We start from the raw sequence: 18,076 nt of genomic DNA, 5'->3' as shown, positions 1-18,076 counted from the left end.
AGTGGGGTTATGTCCTGGTGGCGGTTGGAGGGGCGGGGCTCAAGGGCGGAGGAGCGGGAAGTGGAGGAGATGCGGTGGAGGGCACTGTCGACCACGTCGGGGGGGAAATTGCGGTCCTTGAAGAAGGAGGCCATCTGTGTTGTACGTATTTTGAACTGGTCCTCCTGGGAGCAGATGCGGCGGAGACGAAGGAATTGGGAGAATGGGATGGCGTTTTTACAGGGGGCAGGATGGGAGGAGGTGTAGTCCAGGTAGCTGTGGGAGTCGGTTGGTTTGTAGTAGATGTCCGTGTTGATTCGGTCGCCTGAGATAGAAACAGAAAGGTCTAGGAAGGGGAGGGAGGAGTCCGAGACTGTCCAGGTGAATTTGAGTTCGGGGTGGAAGGTGTTAGTGTAGTGGATGAACTGTTCAACCTCCTCGTGGTAGCACGAGGTAGCGCCGATACAGTCATCAATGTAGCGAAGGAAAAGGTGGGGGGTGGAGCCAGTGTAGTTGCGGAAGATGGATTGTTCCACATACCCTACGAAGAGGCAGGCACAGCTGGGGCCCATGCGGGTGCCCATGGCTAGTCCTTTTGTTTGGAGAAAGTGGAAGGATTGGAAAGAAAAGTTGTTCAGGGTGAGGACCAGTTCGGTCAGTCGAAGGAGGGTGTCGGAGGAAGGGTACTGGGTGGTACGGCGGGAAAGGAAGAAGCGGAGTGCTTTGAGTCCTTCGTGATGGGGGATGGAGGTGTACAGGGACTGGATGTCCATGGTGAAGATGAGGCGTTGGGGACCAGGGAAGCGGAAATCCTGGAGGAGGTGGAGGGCGTGGGTGGTGTCACGAACGTCGGTGGGGAGTTCTTGGACTAATGGGGACAAGACCGTGTCGAGGTATGCCGAGATGAGTTCGGTTGGGCAGGAGCAGGCTGAGATGATGGGTCGTCCGGGGCAGTCAGGTTTGTGGATTTTGGGCAGGAGGTAGAAACGGGCGGTGCGGAGTTGTGGGACTATGAGGTTGGAGGCGGTGGATGGGAGGTCCCCTGAGGTGATGAGGTTACGGATGGTCTGGGAGATGATGGTTTGGTGGTGGGGGGTGGGGTCATAGTCAAGGGGACGGTAGTAGGAGGTATCTGCGAGCTGGCGTTTGGCCTCAGCGGTGTAAAGGTCAGTGCGCCAAACTACTACTGCGCCTCCCTTGTCAGCTGGTTTGATGGTGAGGTTGTGGTTGGAACGGAGGGAGTGGAGGGCTGCGCGTTCCGAGGGTGAGAGGTTGGAGTGGGTGGGAGGGGTGTGGGAGTTCAGGTAGCAGTTAATATCGCGGCGGCAGTTTGCTATGAAGAGGTCGAGGGCAGGTAGGAGGCCAGCACGGGGTGTCCAGGTGGACGGGGTGTGTTGGAGGTGGGAGAAGGGGTCGTCAGAAGGTGGGCGAGAGTCTTGATTGAAGAAGAAGGCACGGAGGCGAAGGCGGCGGAAGAATTGTTCGATGTCACTCCGTGTATTGAATTCATTGACCCGAGAACGTGTGGGAACGAAGGTGAGACCTCTGCTGAGGACTGATCTTTCATCCTCAGAGAGGGGCAAGTCTGGAGGGATGGTGAACACACGGCAGGGCGGGGAGCTAGGACCTGGAGTGGGACTGGAGCTGGATGTGGGGGCGGGGTTCGGCCTGGGGGCGGGGACAGAGACCGGCGGGGGCGGGGTTAGGCGCGGCGACGGAACTAGGCCGGGGGGCGGAGTTAGGCGCGGTGACGGAACGCAGCGGGGGGGCGGGGTTAGGCGTGGTGACGGAACGCGGCGGGGGGGCGGGGTTAGGCGTGGTGACGGAACGCGGCGGGGGGGCGGAGACACATGCGGCGATGTGGTCCAAATGTAGGTTGCTGACGTCACTGGGGGCGGAAGTAGCTGCGGCGACCACGGAGACAGAGTTCTTCCCCATAGCCGCGGAGGTCGCCAATCTGTTGGCGATTGTCTTCATGACGATCGCAGAGCAGGTTGTCTGTGCGGCGATCCCGGAGGCGGTTTTTTGGGCCGCGATCATGAAGGTTGCGAGGTCGGTGGGGGCGGAAGTGACGTCATCGTCGGCGGCGTCTGCGGCTATTGCCGCGGGCGCTGTAGCGGCCGCGTGTGTAATGGCGACGGACTGGTTTCGGAGGCCGATGGAAGTTTCTGGAACGGTTGAGGAATCCGGAGTTTGGGGGTAAGTGCATGAAAGTTTTTGGTACTTACTGCCTTTAATTTCCGATATGGCTAGAAAGAACTGTTTGTTCAGTCTATGGATTCTTCTGTAAATGAAGAACAGTAGAGGTCCTTTACAGGTCTGTGAGAGAGTTGTCCTGAGCTGGGGTAGGTCGAGTTGCAGGGAATGTAGGTACTGGCGCATGGCTGCAAGCGTGGAGTGGAGGATCCGGAGGGAGGTCCGTTGCTGGAGGCTGCATTGGTTGACACGGCTGTCTCACAGTACCAGGGACCCGGTTTGGGGGAGAGGGGGAGGGTGGCTGGTGTCTCAGTGGTTAGTACGGCTGTCTCACACTCCCATAGACCCGTTCTGGGGGGGAGGGAAGAGGGGCATGGTGTCTCAGTTGTTAGTACGGCTGTCTCACAGTACCAGGGACCCGATTTCTGGGAGATGGGGAAGGGGCATGTTGTCTCAGTGGTTAGCATGTCTGTCTCACGGCACCAGGGACCCGGTTTTGGGGGAAGCGGGAGGGGGTGCATGGTGTCTCAGTGCTTAGTACGGCTGTCTCACCGTACCAGAGACCCGGTTTGGGGGGGATGGGGAGGGGGTGCATGGTGTCTCAGTGCTGAGTACGGCTGTCTCACAGTCCAAGAGACCCGGTTTAGGGGGGATGGTGAGGGGGGCATGGTGTCTCAGTGGTTAGCACGGCTGTCTCACAGTACCAGAGACCCGGTTTGGGGGGGATGGGGAGGGGGGGGCATGGTGTCTCAGTGGTTAGCACGGCTGTCTCACAGTACCAGGGACCAGGTTTGAGAGGGAGGGGGAGGAGGACATGGTGTCTCAGTAGTTAGCACGGCTGTCTCACAGTACCAGGGACCCGGTTTTGGGGGAGGGGGAGAGGGGCATGATGTCTCAGTGGTTAGCACAGCTGTCTCACTGTACCTGGGACACGGTTTGTGGGGAGGGAGAAGGAGCTGGTGTCGCACTGCCTTTGACATCTTCCAAAACCTTTCTCCAAACACCTTAAAATTATATTCACCTCGTGACAATCATTTGTGGGAAGAAGTCTCTGGCTATTTACTCTGTTTGTAACTGTCACCATCTTGTTCAGCTCTATCAAGTTACCTCTCATCCTTCTTTACTCCAATGAGAAAAGCCATAGCTCCCTCAACGTTTCTTCATAAGACAAGCCCTCTAGTCCAGGCAGTATTCTGGTAAATCTCCTCTGCACCGCTCTAAAGCTTCCATATGCTTTCTTTACTGAGCCGACCAGAACATTTCAGATGTGGTCTCACCAGAGCTTTATAGACCTGCAGCATAATCTTGCGGCTCTTCAACTCAGTCCCCCTGCTATTGAAAACCAACACACCATACGCCTTCTTAACAACCCTATCAAATTAGGTGGCAACTGAGACACCTACAGACATGGACCCCAAGATCCGTTCATTCCTCCACACTGATACAAATCTTACATTTGACCCAGTAATCGGCATTCAAATTCGACTTCCAAAATGAATCCCTTCACCAAATAGGAAATTGGAACAGAATTAGGCCATTTTGCCGCTTGGATATGCTGTGCCGTTTGATCACAGTTAAAATGTTTTTCAGCCACATTCTCCTGCCTTCACCAACTCACCATTGATTCCCTTATTCATGAAAAACATACTTATCTCTATCTTAAACAAAACACGGTGTCTGTGTGCGGGCGTGTTCAAGTGTTTGTGTGTAAGTGTCCATATCTGTATGCATGTGTGTTGTGTGTTTAATGTGTCTATGTATGTTTGTGTGCACCTCTGTGAAATGAAATTGAGATAAACTCTTACTCCCCTCCTCCACCTCTACATCTGTCCCTGTTAAGTTTATTGTCATACAAAGCCACCCTCTGCTGGTCTCCCCATGCCACTGCACAAGTGTCAGTTATTTTCTATTAGAGGACATCAAATACTGTGAATCTCTCACACTGCATGGCTGTTTGGTTTTGCAAATATCTTTGGATGCACATAACAGTTTTGTCTGATACCTAGATATATTACCATCACCACTGGGTCAGTTTCAGGACTTTTCAATCTTTTCTCACTTACACCTTCTCGGGGTGAATTTTAAAATATTTCAATTTAAATAACATGTAATAAATTCATCGCATCACCTTACAGATGATTTGGTCAGCGTTGCTTGGATGCAGTTGCAGTGGAAATACTCATTAAGGTGTACACTCTGTGTAACGAATAATCTTCAAAGCCAAATCACTTTCACATTGCAGAGAGAGCACAGATATCACTCAGGAGCATTCGCCACTCTGAGTGTCCTCAGTGCAATTATGATCCTCCCTATACCCAAATGTGTGTATGTGTGCATGTGCAGATGTTGCTGTCAGTTCGGATGGTGCTATGATCTACGGCCCTTTGATCTACGGCTATGATCTATGGTAGTCCATAGACAGGGAGGTGTGTGCTGGGCTGTTGTTCACTTCCTGGTGTGTCTCATGTGGTACTCCGTGGACAGGGGTGAATGTGTTTGACTGTTGCTCACTTCCCAGTGTGTTCCATGTACTGCTCCATGGGCGAGGAGGGGGGGGGGGGGATGTTTGGCTGCTGTTCACTTCCTGGTGTGCCCCATGTGGTGATCCATGGGCAGGGGTGTGTGCGTGCTGGGCTGCTGTTCACTTCCCGGGCTGCCCCATGTGGTGCTCCACGTTGGACAGGGGTTCCAGCAGCTTTAGACACGCCTTTGAACCTTGGTCTGTGCGTGTCCACTGAACCCCTGTGCTTGTCCCTCTCAGATGATTGTGTAGTCAGTAACACGAGGAAACCTCTCGAGTATAATTGTAAAAGAGTAGTCATCTACCTTGTAGCTGAGGGGCTTCTGACTGACTCCTGTTATTGAAAAGTTAGTGGAGGTGCTGGGGATGGTTTGCGAGAGGTTGTGCTGTGACCCGCCTCAGACATTCAGGGAGACCTGAGGATTTGGTGACCCAACTCTGGATGGAGCATAGGGACTGTAGTCACAACACCTGCGTCTGTAAGATGAACAACAAATGAAGCAAAGGCTGCACAGAGGGGAACATCTGAAACCAAGAAGTGAGTGTGCTTGGGGAAAAGGATCTGCTGTATCCACTCTCTCCCACCAGGGGGAGGACGTTGCTGCCAGGGTCACTGTTTCACTCAGCTTCTATGATCCCGAACTTTCCAGGCAAGAGTGGGTGACAGATCCATCATCTCCCAGTATGCCGACGTCAACATCACCATTTGGAGATGGAGGATATATATGGTGGTTGAGCGCAATGGGGCCCCTGGGAACATCAGGAAGATGGAACAACACTTCCCGTGTCTGATCGGGTCAGAATGAACCCTCCAGTACACACTGCATTACTAAGTCCTGTAGTATTTTTCCGTTTCAGTAACATACTACCTACCATTCTTCCTAAAGAAAATGACAGACTATATATTATCTTTAATCCCATTTGCTAAACTTTTATCCATTGACTTCACCTATCCATATCAAAGCACAGACTCTCCACCTTCCCTTGATAATTTAGTTTCCTGTTTATCTTAGTTTAATCGGCATACATACTTACAGTACATTTGTTCCACTCCTCCTGATCATTTATTCAGATTGTAAGGAGCTGTGGACCCTGCACTGGTCATTGTGTGACTCCACTGGTGACATTCTGTCAAACTGACTAAGGCTGATTTATCCGGAGTGTCTGCTTCCTGTCAGATAACCAGTCCTCCCCCATTTATGTGTAACACATTCAAAGCGCTGTTAAGAACGAGGAGTATCAGTTCGGCAATCCAGCCCCTCAGGCCTGTTCTGCCATTGAATACAATCATAGCTGATGTCATTGCGGCCTCAGTTCCACGTTCCTGTCCGCTCTCCATATTCCTTCACTTACTCAACATCCCAGCACCTACTGCACTCTGGGGCAGTGAATTACACAGATTCCCAACCCTGTGATAAAAGTATGTTCTCCTCACCCCTGTTTCATTTCTCCCCCACCTCATCCTAAAACTGTGGTTTCAGGATGTTCGAGATTGTCCCACATGGGGAAATATCAACTTCACATCTACATTGTCAATCACCTTTAACATCGTCCAGACCTCCGACATCTCCTCTCATGTTTCTATACTTGAGCAGTGTTAGCCTTAACTGCTCAATCTCTCTTCAGAGGACAATCTCCTCATCTCTGGAGTAAATCGGTTAAACAACTTCTGAACTGCCTCCATGGCAAATACATCCCTCCTACAGTCAGGACACCAAGACTGTACACAGAACTCAGTTGTGATCTCACATCTCCCTCCCTTTATAATCCATTTTTTAAGAAATAAATGCCCAAGTTGCACTTGCCTTTCTCATTATCTGCTGTACCTACATCGGAGTATTCTGTAGTATGGATGTGGACAGCCAGATCCCTCTGCACCTAATCACTCTGAAGTCTCTCTCCATTTGGATAATAATTTGCCTTTCTGTTACACTGATCCAAACGGATACACTTATACTTTTCGTTATTCAGTTTCTTCTGTCAAATGTTGCACCAATCTATCCATATACATTTTCTAACTTCTTCCATCTTCATTGCAATTTCTCACCTGAGTTAGTGTCATCTGTTAATTTGGTTATAACATGTTCTATCCTCTCAACTACGTAAGACTATAGATTGTAAATAGTTGGGGCTTGGGGACCAAGACATATGGTTTCCTAAAAGTTGAATTTTGCCAACAGAAAATGACCCATATTTTTCCATCTCACTGCATTTTGTTGCTTCACTAAGCCTGTATCCAAGCTGATAAATTACTTTTAATCATAAACGATCTTATTCTGCAGATTAATCATTTGTGCAGAGCTATTCAATGCCTTCTGGAAGACCAAATATTTCATCTGTAGGATCCCCATGATCGAAATCATGTTGATTCTGATGGATTGTGGTTTGACGTTTCAAATTTCTTGTCATTAATTCCTGAATAATCGACTTGAACAATATTTCTTAAATTTCAACAGTTTTCTCACTACGATATATTCCATCGTGAAGGTGATAATTCTAAATTCTTACCTCTCTATAATCTCTTTGTTCGCTCCAGTCCTGTATAATTGGCACATGGCATGAAATGACCTGCTCTGACTGCTCTGTAAGAGGTCTGAGTCGCTGAATGGACTCACTCTCTTCCTTGTGCACAAAAGCGGTGGGCTGATGTCTTTCTCGTGTTCCACACCACCATCTCGATGGTCTGCCTGTTCTCCTCCTGTTGATGCGTAAGAATCGTGAGTGCTTATGCAATCTTCCTGTTGCTGTGTAACAGTTTGAGGGGCTGCAAAAACCTTCTCATATTCCTCCATCACAGGCTGGAGATACTGAACGGTCTCTCCTGAATCCCTCATATAGGACTGATGGAATGATTGGCCTTCTTTGTTCCCATACACGAGACACGTGAGGTAAACATCTTCCTCCTTCCCATAAGAAATCTTATAGTTTGCATCCTTCTCCAATTCCTGTGCAACAGGCTCGATGGGACTGAATGTCCTCCTGGTATCCCAGTGCACCAATCTCCAATCCCTGTGTGACTTCTTCCAGTTCTGATGTTACAGACTTGAGGAGGCTGAATAGACTGATCATATTGCTGCATAACAGGGTACTGTGCTGCATGGCCTACTCTGGGCCCAGTGTTATCGACTCTAGGAGCTGACTGGCCTCCTCCCGTGACCGTATATCAGGCTCCAGGGGCTTAATAGTCTCTTCCAGCACTGGTGTAACACGGTCAATGTCCTTTGAGACACTACCTCCTAATAAACGACAGACGGTGCTGAACGAGAGAGTGTCCGTACTCTGAAGCACTTTCGTCTCCATATCTGACTTGCAGAGACGAACTATTAATATAGTCTTTTTTCTGGATAAAGTCCTCAAGCTGAAAGTAACAAAAGAGGTCCCTCCCAGATACCTCATATTCCTGGCTCAGTTGCTCAAAATTCATCATGACCTCCCTGTCAAAAAATTCTCCCAAACAGGAAACTCATCTGGACTCCCAGAGCCTAAAGCCAGAATCCATCAATCCCGGCTAGAATCCTACCAATCCTACAATGAGAGTGAAAGCCGAAGTTTTTGTTTTGTAAAGTGCCCTCAACTTGTCCCATCAATCTCCATGCTTTCACTGTGTTAAGGACAATCGGTTTCTGCAACTCTCCATAACAGTCCTTATCTTGTCCATGAACAAAAGATTAATGAGGGGACAATTTGCCGAGAATGTCCAGCCAAATTGAACATGGGTCCTGACAAGCCCAATCAGCCACATCGGAAAGAAAAGAACTTGGTTGGTATTTCTTAAAAGTATGGAAAATCGACACGCCCCCATTCACCGTGGAAGCTGCAGTTTGTCCAGGTGAATAGGAGGCCATCTGTGACGCAAGATGAAAGATCAAAGCCAACTGTTAAGCCTCCGTAGCGCCTTCCTGGGCAGCGTCAAAGGGAGAATTAGCATGGGGTATCATAAACAAGGAAGGACATTCATTTTAACCAGAGCTAACCCAAAGAGGATATTGGAAGATTCTGTCTTATCTTCTCTAGTAACTGCACGAAGTTAGCTTTATATAATTGATTGAAGGTTTGGATGATAAAAATACCTATAACGCGTTGTGGACATCTGGAAGGGAATCAGATTCCACCCCAAGGTCGGGTACTCTAATAAGACCCCCAACAGGGATGGACTCCAATTTCATAAAATTGATTTTAATACCCTGAGAAAGATCCAAATAAATTAATCATTCGTATTAAACAAGACACAGATATCATTGGATTAGTTACAAAGAGAGGATGGCCATCTGCTTAAAGGGTGATCTTATGCCTTCCTGATCCTACCTACTTCGCAGTGATTTTGGCGTCGCTCCGGGTGGCTTCTGCCAGCGGCTCAATCATTAATGTAAATGGTAACAGTGGAAGAGGTCAACTTTGTTGGCTGCCACTGTCAATACTAAAATTGTCAGACCTTATACCATTAGTGAAATCCGATGCTTTTGGGTCACTATATAACACTGCCACCACCTGGCGAAGACCCCTCCAAGACCAAACCATTCAAGGACATAAAAGGTGCGCATCCACTCCATCCGGTCAAGTGCTTTCTCTGCATCCAGGGAGACTACCGAGCCTGGAATCGAACCTTGCTGGCACACTGAAACCATATTTCGCACTCTTCTAGTATTATCAGAGGACCTACGGCCCCTAATACAAATGGTCCTCTTTCGCAATGTACCTTCAAATCCAGCATTTTCGACAAAATTTTAAAGTCCACGTTTAATAATGAAATAGGCACAAACAAAGTACAATCCTCTGGGACTTTCCCTCTCTTGAGAATAAGATAAATATTTCCATCTCTCAGAGAGGATGGGAGGCAGTCCTGACTGTACAATAATTGTACATATCCAACACTAGCCCAGCCAGCATGTCTATGAACTCCTTCTAAATCTCACTCCGAAAATCCAACTGGGCCGGCGGCTTTACCACTCTGGAGCTGTCTCACTGTCTCCTGTATCTCTCGGATTATCAGAGGTGCATTCTAAAGAGATGCCTCCTCTGAACTTACACCTGGGAGGTCCAAAGTCTTAATAAAGGACTCCACCGTCGCCAATCCGTCCTCCCAGCCCGCTGACTGGAACAACCCAGAGTAAAACTTCCTGAATGCTGCATTAATCTTTTTGGGATCTCGGGTGATAATAGCAGCAATCTTCTTTCTGGCCAAGTATGCCTAATATCTACCTGGTTATCACTATGCTCGAATACCTTTTGTTTCGCAAAGGAAATCTCTCTCTTTGCTCTCTGGGCGAATGCAGCATTCAGAGCCGTCCGGAGGGCTGTAATCTGCTGCAATTAAGTTATAGACAGTCTGATAAAATATGGTGTCTCAGCTCTCTTCAGCTGAGCCTCAAGCATACGCTGCTGTTCTCCCTTCTGCAACTTCTGAGTCACCGAGTAAGAAATAATCAAATCCCTTGTATAAGCTTTGACAGTCTCCCAGAGCACCGTCGGATTACTGGTCGTGCACAAGTTCATGTTCCAAAAAAAATTAAATTCCCCCAAAAAATACTCAATGAATTTGCTATCCTTCGGGAGGAAAGAATCCTCGTGCCAGTGCCGTGAGCCTGTCCCATTGCCACCATCCTTGACCTCCATGTACAGTGCCACATGATCAGAAATGGTTCCCAATTCTAAAGGACAGCATCGAATTTAAAAAGACTAATGGGCAAACAACACGTCAATCCCAGTATAGCATTAATGTGGGTTACAAAAAAAGGTGAAGTCCCTATCTTCAGCGTGAAGACATCTCACACATCCACCAACCCAGCCACCTGTTCAGGTCCACCAGCTGCTTGGGTGGCGGGGAAATACTTCCGATACCCCTCGACATCCTATCCACCTCCAGTTCCACACGTCAGTTAAAGTCTCCCGTTAATGGTACGACATGCCCCAAGGCTCAAGAAGTTTCCAGCACCTGTTTTTCTCTATCGTGCTGGAGTTGCACAAGGTGCGGACAGAGATGCTAGTCCGATCCGGGGCTGCACACTGCGACACTGTGGGCCCGCTCGACGCGCACCCAGTCTGTCCTGACTTCCAGTTTCAAAAATTGTGCGAGCCATTGTTCCAAGAAGCTGAAGAGCTGGCTTTCTTGTTCCCGTCCCGGCAGCCCGACCAAGCTGATGTTCTTCTGACGGCTCCAATTTTCGAGGTCCTCGACCTGCTCTACTAAGGCCTGTACCTACCATTCTAAGGCTTGGACCCGACCCGCTGAGAATTCTGCCATGGTTTCCAAAGCCGCGGTCCACTCTTCCACCTCCACGACATGTGGCCCGAGACGCTGGATTTCCTGGTCATGCTTCTGCAGCTTGGCTGAGATCAGTTCCAGCTGGGTTCAGGTCTCCTCCATTGCTGAATAACCAGGGACAAAGTAGGATCCATTTCGAAAACAAGGGGGGAATCAGTATGTGAAACTGGGGAGAATTGATAGACTGTAACACGAGAGCTTCACATCTGTTTAGTTGGGATAAGGAAGATGCAGGTGCAGAATTCAAGAAGATGGACTGGGAAGCTCTCAAACAAATTGATATAAGATGCAAGTTGGGATTGATGTTTTGTATAATGTAAAGTCCAGATGAGTTGTATCGCAGGATGCTGTTGGAGACAGGAGAGGAAATGTCGTGACCTAAATGTTTTAGTCGAATCTGACCACACAAGGGAGGTGGTAGAGGACTGGAGAACAGCTATGTCATGCCAAGTTACTGGAAAGATGGTAGAGATAAATCAGTGTCAGGTGGTGGACCACAGTGAGCAGTGCAGTGCATCTAGTTATTTGTGGTATTCATAAATGATATAAATGTGAATGTGGAGAGGGTGGTGGTGGGGGCTGGGGACTGAGTGTAATATGCAATTTTGTGTTTGACACAAAGATTGGCCAGGTGGTTGGCAGCGAGGAGGAAGGCCTAATGTTACAGGAAGATACAGGTGAAATAGTCAGTTGGTCAGATCAATGGCAGATGGAATGGAACCCTAATAAATATGAGGTGATGCACTTTGTAAGAAGTAACCAGACAGGGGAGAATTCAATGAGCAGCAGAACACGATGGACGTCAGAGGGTGTTTCTCCACACATCCCTGAATGTGACTGGACAATGTAATAGTCAGTTAAGAAATCATACGATACTGTAGGCATAGTGTTTATTCATCGAGGCGACATAATATGAGGTAAACATGCCATTGGTTAGGCCATAGATAGAATACTGTGTGCAGTTCTGGCAGCCACGTTACAGGGAGGGTTTTGGTTTCTCAGTAACATCAGAAGCTATTGGGGTCTCCACAGAGTTGGAAGCTTCAGTGGAAGTCTCCTGGCTGCAACTCTCTCGAAATTTTCACTAGATTTGTTTTCCCTCCTCGATTGGAGAACTGCATCTGATAATCTGTGCCTGATCTTTCCTTTTTGCCAAGTACATGTTTATGGGATATTACTGTACCAGAACACTTAATTATTAATAGCGCCTAGGTCAACACCTTCAAATATATTTGAGGAGTTCTGCTGTCGTCCATAACGCGTGATTCCTTCTCTTCCTGTGTAATTGGGTGGAGGCACTAAATGGGCTATCTCTGCACTTCTCCAAAAAATTAATTAAGCTTAATGACTTCCTCATATTCCTGTGAAGCTACCGTGAGGAGCTGAATAAACTCCTCCTTTTAACTGTGGAAATGTGCGGTGTCCAGCGGCACTGTTACATGAATGTTACCGATACTTCCAACAGCTCAAGCCCGAATGTTGTCTAGGTCTTGCTGCACATGGACACAGACGAGTTCAGGAGCTGAAGGGGGGCATTTTTCCTGAATAATGTGTGATCTTTGGTGAACATCCCCACTTCTAATCTCATGGCGTGGGTAAGACATTTATGAAGCAGCTGAAGATGTTTGTGCTGAGGAAACTACCTTGAGGATCTTTTGCAGACATGTCCAGAACTGCATGGATTTTTTTACACAAACTAGAATTATTGTGCTTTATGCTTTAAATCACTCTAACCAGGGAAGTTTACAAGTCATTCCCATTCAGTGCAATCCTGCTCATGCTACTTGAGACCAATATCACTTAAATGCTGCCTTGATGTCAGGGTCGGTCACTCTTCCCTGAGCCCTTGTGTTCACGTCTTTTGCTCATATCAATAGGTCACAGTGTGGGGGCAGGGATTGCTTTTTGACCAGTCAGAGGTGAGGGCTGTGAAGAATTGGACATGAAAGAGGATATTAGACCTTATGATCTTATTGTGGGTGAAGCCATGCTTGCGGGGGCTGGGGGTGGGGGGGGGGCGGTGTGGATGAATGACATATACCTATTTCTGGGGTTCTCACATTCTATTACTGGAAAGTAGAGGGTGTTATTTTCCTGGAAGGTCTGTTATTGAATGTTGCCAGATTGTTTTAACCATCTCTGGTTGAGGTATCGGGACTGTATTCACAGGGAAACTGGGTCTACAACATGACCAACAAATGAAGCGCAAGTTGCAGAGAGGGGAAGCTCTGTAAAGAGAGATGAGCGACCACTTTCATACCCAGCCTGGGCTTTTCAATTACATTTTCCAAACCAGAACAAATTGTGTGGGACAGTTTTGAGGGGCTGAATAGTCTCCTGTGTTTCTGTGCACCAGGGTATCGCAGTAAGTCGCCTCTTACTGCTCCTGTCTAGCAGGTTTGAGGGACTGAATGGAACATAGAAACATGGGACTGAGTAGCAGGAGTGGACCATTAGACACTTTGAGCCTTCACCAGGCACTAAGATTGTGGCTGATCAGATTATGATCACAGCCCCACTTCCCTGACTGTATCCCCTTATCCATGACTCACTTCTCTGTCAAATATTTAACTAACTCAGCTTTGAATCAATGTAAACAAAGAGGCATCTCAAACTTGTGGGGAAGAGAATTCCCACTTGAAATGCCTGTTTAGAATGTCTCCTCATCCCTCTTATAAAGTCAGCAACTTTGTCCGTACTGACCAGACATCCCAATATGATCGAGTCTGATTTGCCAGCATTTGGCTCATATTCCTCTAAACCTCCTTATTCAGATACCCATCAAGATGCCAGACTCCACCACTTCCTCTGGCAGATAATCCCATATGCACACCTCCCTCTGTATGAAAACATTGCCTCTAAGTTCCATTTAAAATATTTCCCCTTGCACCTTTATCCTATACCCTCTATTTTTGGAATCCCCCCTATTCTGGGAAATACACCTTATCTATTTACAAAGTCCATGCCCCTTATGATTTTATAAACCTCTATAAGGTCAGCCCTAAGCCCATAATTCTGCAGGAAAACCACTTTAGCCCATTCAGCCTCTGCTTATAGCTCAAACTCTCCACACCTGGCAACGTCCTGATAAATCTTTTCTGACCCCTTTCAAGTTTCACAGCAACCTTCGTACAGCAGGGAGACCAGAACTGCACACACTATTCCAAAATGTGGCCTCGCTGACATCCTGTACAGCTGTAACATGACATCCCAACTCCCAAACTCAATGCTCTGACAAATGAAGGCACTCATGCCAAATACCTTGTTCACTATCCTGTTCACTTTGAAGGAGCGTTGCATCTACATCGCTCTCTCTCGTTGCTCGGCAACATCCTTCAATGAATTTCAATTCATTACCCCGATTTGCTTCCCAAAATGCAGCACTTTATATTTATCTGAATTAAATTCCATCTGCCACTCATCAGCCCATTGGCCCATCTGATCGAGGTCTCATTGCACTCTGAGATAATTTTCTTCATTACCAACAACACCAAAAAATTTGGTGTAATCTGCAAACTTACTACCCTTACCACCTATGGTCACATCCACATCATTTATATAATTGACAAAAAGCAGTGGGCTCAGCACTGATCCTTATGGCACACTATTGTTCACAGGCCTTCAGTTTCAAAAGCAATCCTCTACCAACCTCTGTCGCCTCCCTTCAACCTAATTTTCTTATTCAATTGGCTTGGGTGCGCTGGTTCCCATGTGTCCAAACCTTACTAACTTGCCTAATATGCAGGATCTTGCTGAAGAACTTGCTCCAGTCCAAATGGAAAGCTTCTGCAACACTGCCTTCATCAATCTGTTTGTCACCTCTTTAATATTCTCAGTCTAATTAGTGTGATATGATTTCTCATGCAAAAAGCCATGTTGACTATCCCCAATCAAACCTTGCCTTTGAACATGCATGCAATTGGCTATCCATCAGAATTCCCTCCAACAACGTACCCACCATTGATGTCAGGCTCACCGGTCCAGAGTTCTCTGGGTTGTTGAGTAACTGTTTTCATTTCCACTGCCATTGGGCACAGTAATGTATCGGTGTAACCAGGTTGATGATACAGCCTATGATATAGGTCTCACAATGGGTCAGGGTCGTCCTAGGAAGAAATTATGTAGATTTCCTTCATCTGTTAAAATAACAAATTCATGACGGAAACAAAGTTCCTCAAGCTATGATGGAAAGATGATTGACAAACAGTATAGAAATTACAAAAATGAACATTAATATTTCCATTTCTAAAAGTGATGAAGAGGACAAACATGTGCAGACACACACACAGATACATACACAGACAGGTACACATGGACACACTCAAAGACACACACAGACATACACACACAGACACACTCAAAAACACACACACAGACACACTCAACCTCACAAAAACAAAGACACTCAAAAACTCGTACACACAGACACACATGCACATGCAAATACACACTAACACAGACGAATGCACATACCATCGAGTGTTCAAAATTAGAGAAGTAAAAAGGCTATTCGGCCCATCCAGTCTACTGAACTATTGATCATGGCTGACATGTCTTTTAAGCCAGTTCTACTACCCTCTCACAACAAGCCTTGAGCCCATCTTTAATCATAACTTATCGAGTTATAACCTAAAGACACTAAGATGTGTGAATGTGCGGCACACGCATGCACGTGTGTGTCTGTGTGTGTGTGTCTGAGAGTGTGTGTGCATTTTGGTGTGTGTGCGTTTCTTTGTGGGTCCGTGTGTGTTTGTGTGCATGTGTTGTCTCTGTGTGTGTGTCTGTGTATGTGTCTGTGTGTCTCTGTGTGTGTGTCTGGGTGCGTGTGTATGTGTGTGTGTGTGTGTGTCGTGTACGTGTCTGTGTACGTGTGTGTATGTTTAACTAATCGGAGGAGACAGCATTATTGAGGAGGGGTGTTTTTGAAACTGGAGGCCTGTTGTTATGGACTAGACAAGGCCGCTCAAAATATTCTTGAGCAGGCAGCGCAGACCATAACTTTGTAATTTGTTTCAGAAAGTGCACAGTGAAAATTATCAGGTTTTAAAATAGACAAAAATAATTCACAAAACTACATAATGAAACACAAACAACAGAATAAAGAAACCCTTCAGAACTCAATCTATTCAAACTAAACTTAATTAGCTGTTCTGGAAGTACACAGCCATCCCAATAAGCAAACCCCCCTTAAAAACAGTACAAATGGAACAAATGCTTATAGGTTAAAGTTAGAAGGGCAGAAGGAGAGAGAGAGAGAGAGAGAGAGAGAGAGAGAGCCTGTCCACACAGCTAAACTACAAACTGGTTCAGGACTGAACTGCTCACCTCGAGAGCTGACCACTCCCCTTTCATGATACCTTTAATCACAAAACCGTTTAATTTCTGTACCAAATCAATAAGCTTGGAGCCGGGAACTATTCATGACCCCTCTGGAAAAAAAAACATCAAGGAAACAGTATCTTTGAGAAAAGGAAGCTTTTGGAGAAAAGGGACCAGCTTTGTGACACTGTGCACGTGGTGTTCTACAGGGACTTGTGCTCAATCCATTTTTGTTTGACATTTAGGCAAATGATTCAGATGAGAATTATAGAAGGCGTGGTTAGAAAGATTGTGGATGAAACCAAGTTTGGCTATATAGTGGACAATGAAAATTACACAGGGAACTAGATCAAATGGCTTGATGAATCTTAAGAGTTGTACAGCACGGAAGCAAACACTTTTGATCAACTCGTCCATGCCAACCTGATTTCTGAAATTAATCGTGCCTTACTTGGGTTGGTGCAGTGGCTCAGTGATTAGCACTACTGCCTCACAGTACCAGGGACCTGGGTTTGATTGCTGGCTCAGGTGACAGACTTTGTGGAATTTGCACATTCTCGCTGTGTATGCGTGGGTTTCCTCCCACAGTCCAAAGTTGTGCTGGTTATGTGAATTGGCCATGCTAAATAACACATAATGTCAGGTGCATTAGTCAGGGGTAAATATGGTGAGATGCTTCTGGGTGGGTAACTCTTCAGAGGGTTGGTGTGGACTTGTGCTACACTGTAGGGAATCTAATCTATTTGCCAGCACTCTAAATCCTTCATATTAATATATCAATCTGGGTGCCTTTTAACTGTTGTAATTATACCAACCTCCAACACTTGTTCTGGCAGTTCATTATGTACACGCTCCACTTTCTGAGTGTAAAAGTTGTCCCGAGGTCATTTTAAAATCATTCCCCTCTCACATTAAATCTATGCCTTCTAATGTTGGACTTCCAATCATGGGGAAAAGATCTTCACTACTCACCCCTATACATGCACTTCATAAATTTATAAACCTCTAGAAGGTGCAAATGTGCCTCCCACTCAGGGTCTGTGCTTTCAGTCATCGGGGGCTTAAGTTGTGAAATTTAATACTGACACCTCTTTCATCTAGATCAAACCACAATTTTAAAAATCATTTTAGTCAACGTGTTCAGACATATTATAAAGCACCCCAGTAGGATTAGAATTTAGAGGGCCAGAGGCAAGGACAGTACCACCACTCCACAATAGCCCCATAAGTTGCAACATTATTCTCCTGTGTTTTGTTCATCAGCCTTTCCTGTCATGCTGCACTTGAAACCAGACAATCTGGTCTCGAGCTAGGGACACTACCAGACAAGTTCAGGAATTGGAATAGAATACAGAGCTCTGCCTCAGAGGCAGGGATACTACCGACTACACAAGATCTAAACCATGCCCATTTTTTTAACTTTAAATGCCAGTTTTCAGATCGGTATGGATTCATTGAAATCTGGTTCACTTTACTGAATTACCCAGTTAAAATAACAACGTTGTTAAAAAATGCAAGGTACTTGCCTCAACTGTAGGATGTCGAGTTTATGTGCTCTGCCTTCGAGATAAACTATGAACATCTTTAAATACTTGGCTATTATTTCCAGTTTAAATGGCTATTATCTGTACTTTGCAATATGAGGGAATGAAATCCTGCAGGCCCACACTGCACTGTGAAGTAACTCGAATAGATATCAATACTGAACATCAGAGACAAAAACACGGCATACTTTCTGGCCTGAAACGCCGATCACTGTTTCCCAGCTCTCACGTGTGACTGCCCTCTTCCTAAAACCA

Source organism: Chiloscyllium plagiosum, unplaced genomic scaffold (genome assembly GCF_037043375.1).
Source record: "Chiloscyllium plagiosum isolate Xiang-an unplaced genomic scaffold, Cpla_swu_hap1 HiC_scaffold_44, whole genome shotgun sequence".
NCBI classification, from domain to species: domain Eukaryota; kingdom Metazoa; phylum Chordata; class Chondrichthyes; order Orectolobiformes; family Hemiscylliidae; genus Chiloscyllium; species Chiloscyllium plagiosum.
This window is presented reverse-complemented; position numbering follows the sequence as displayed.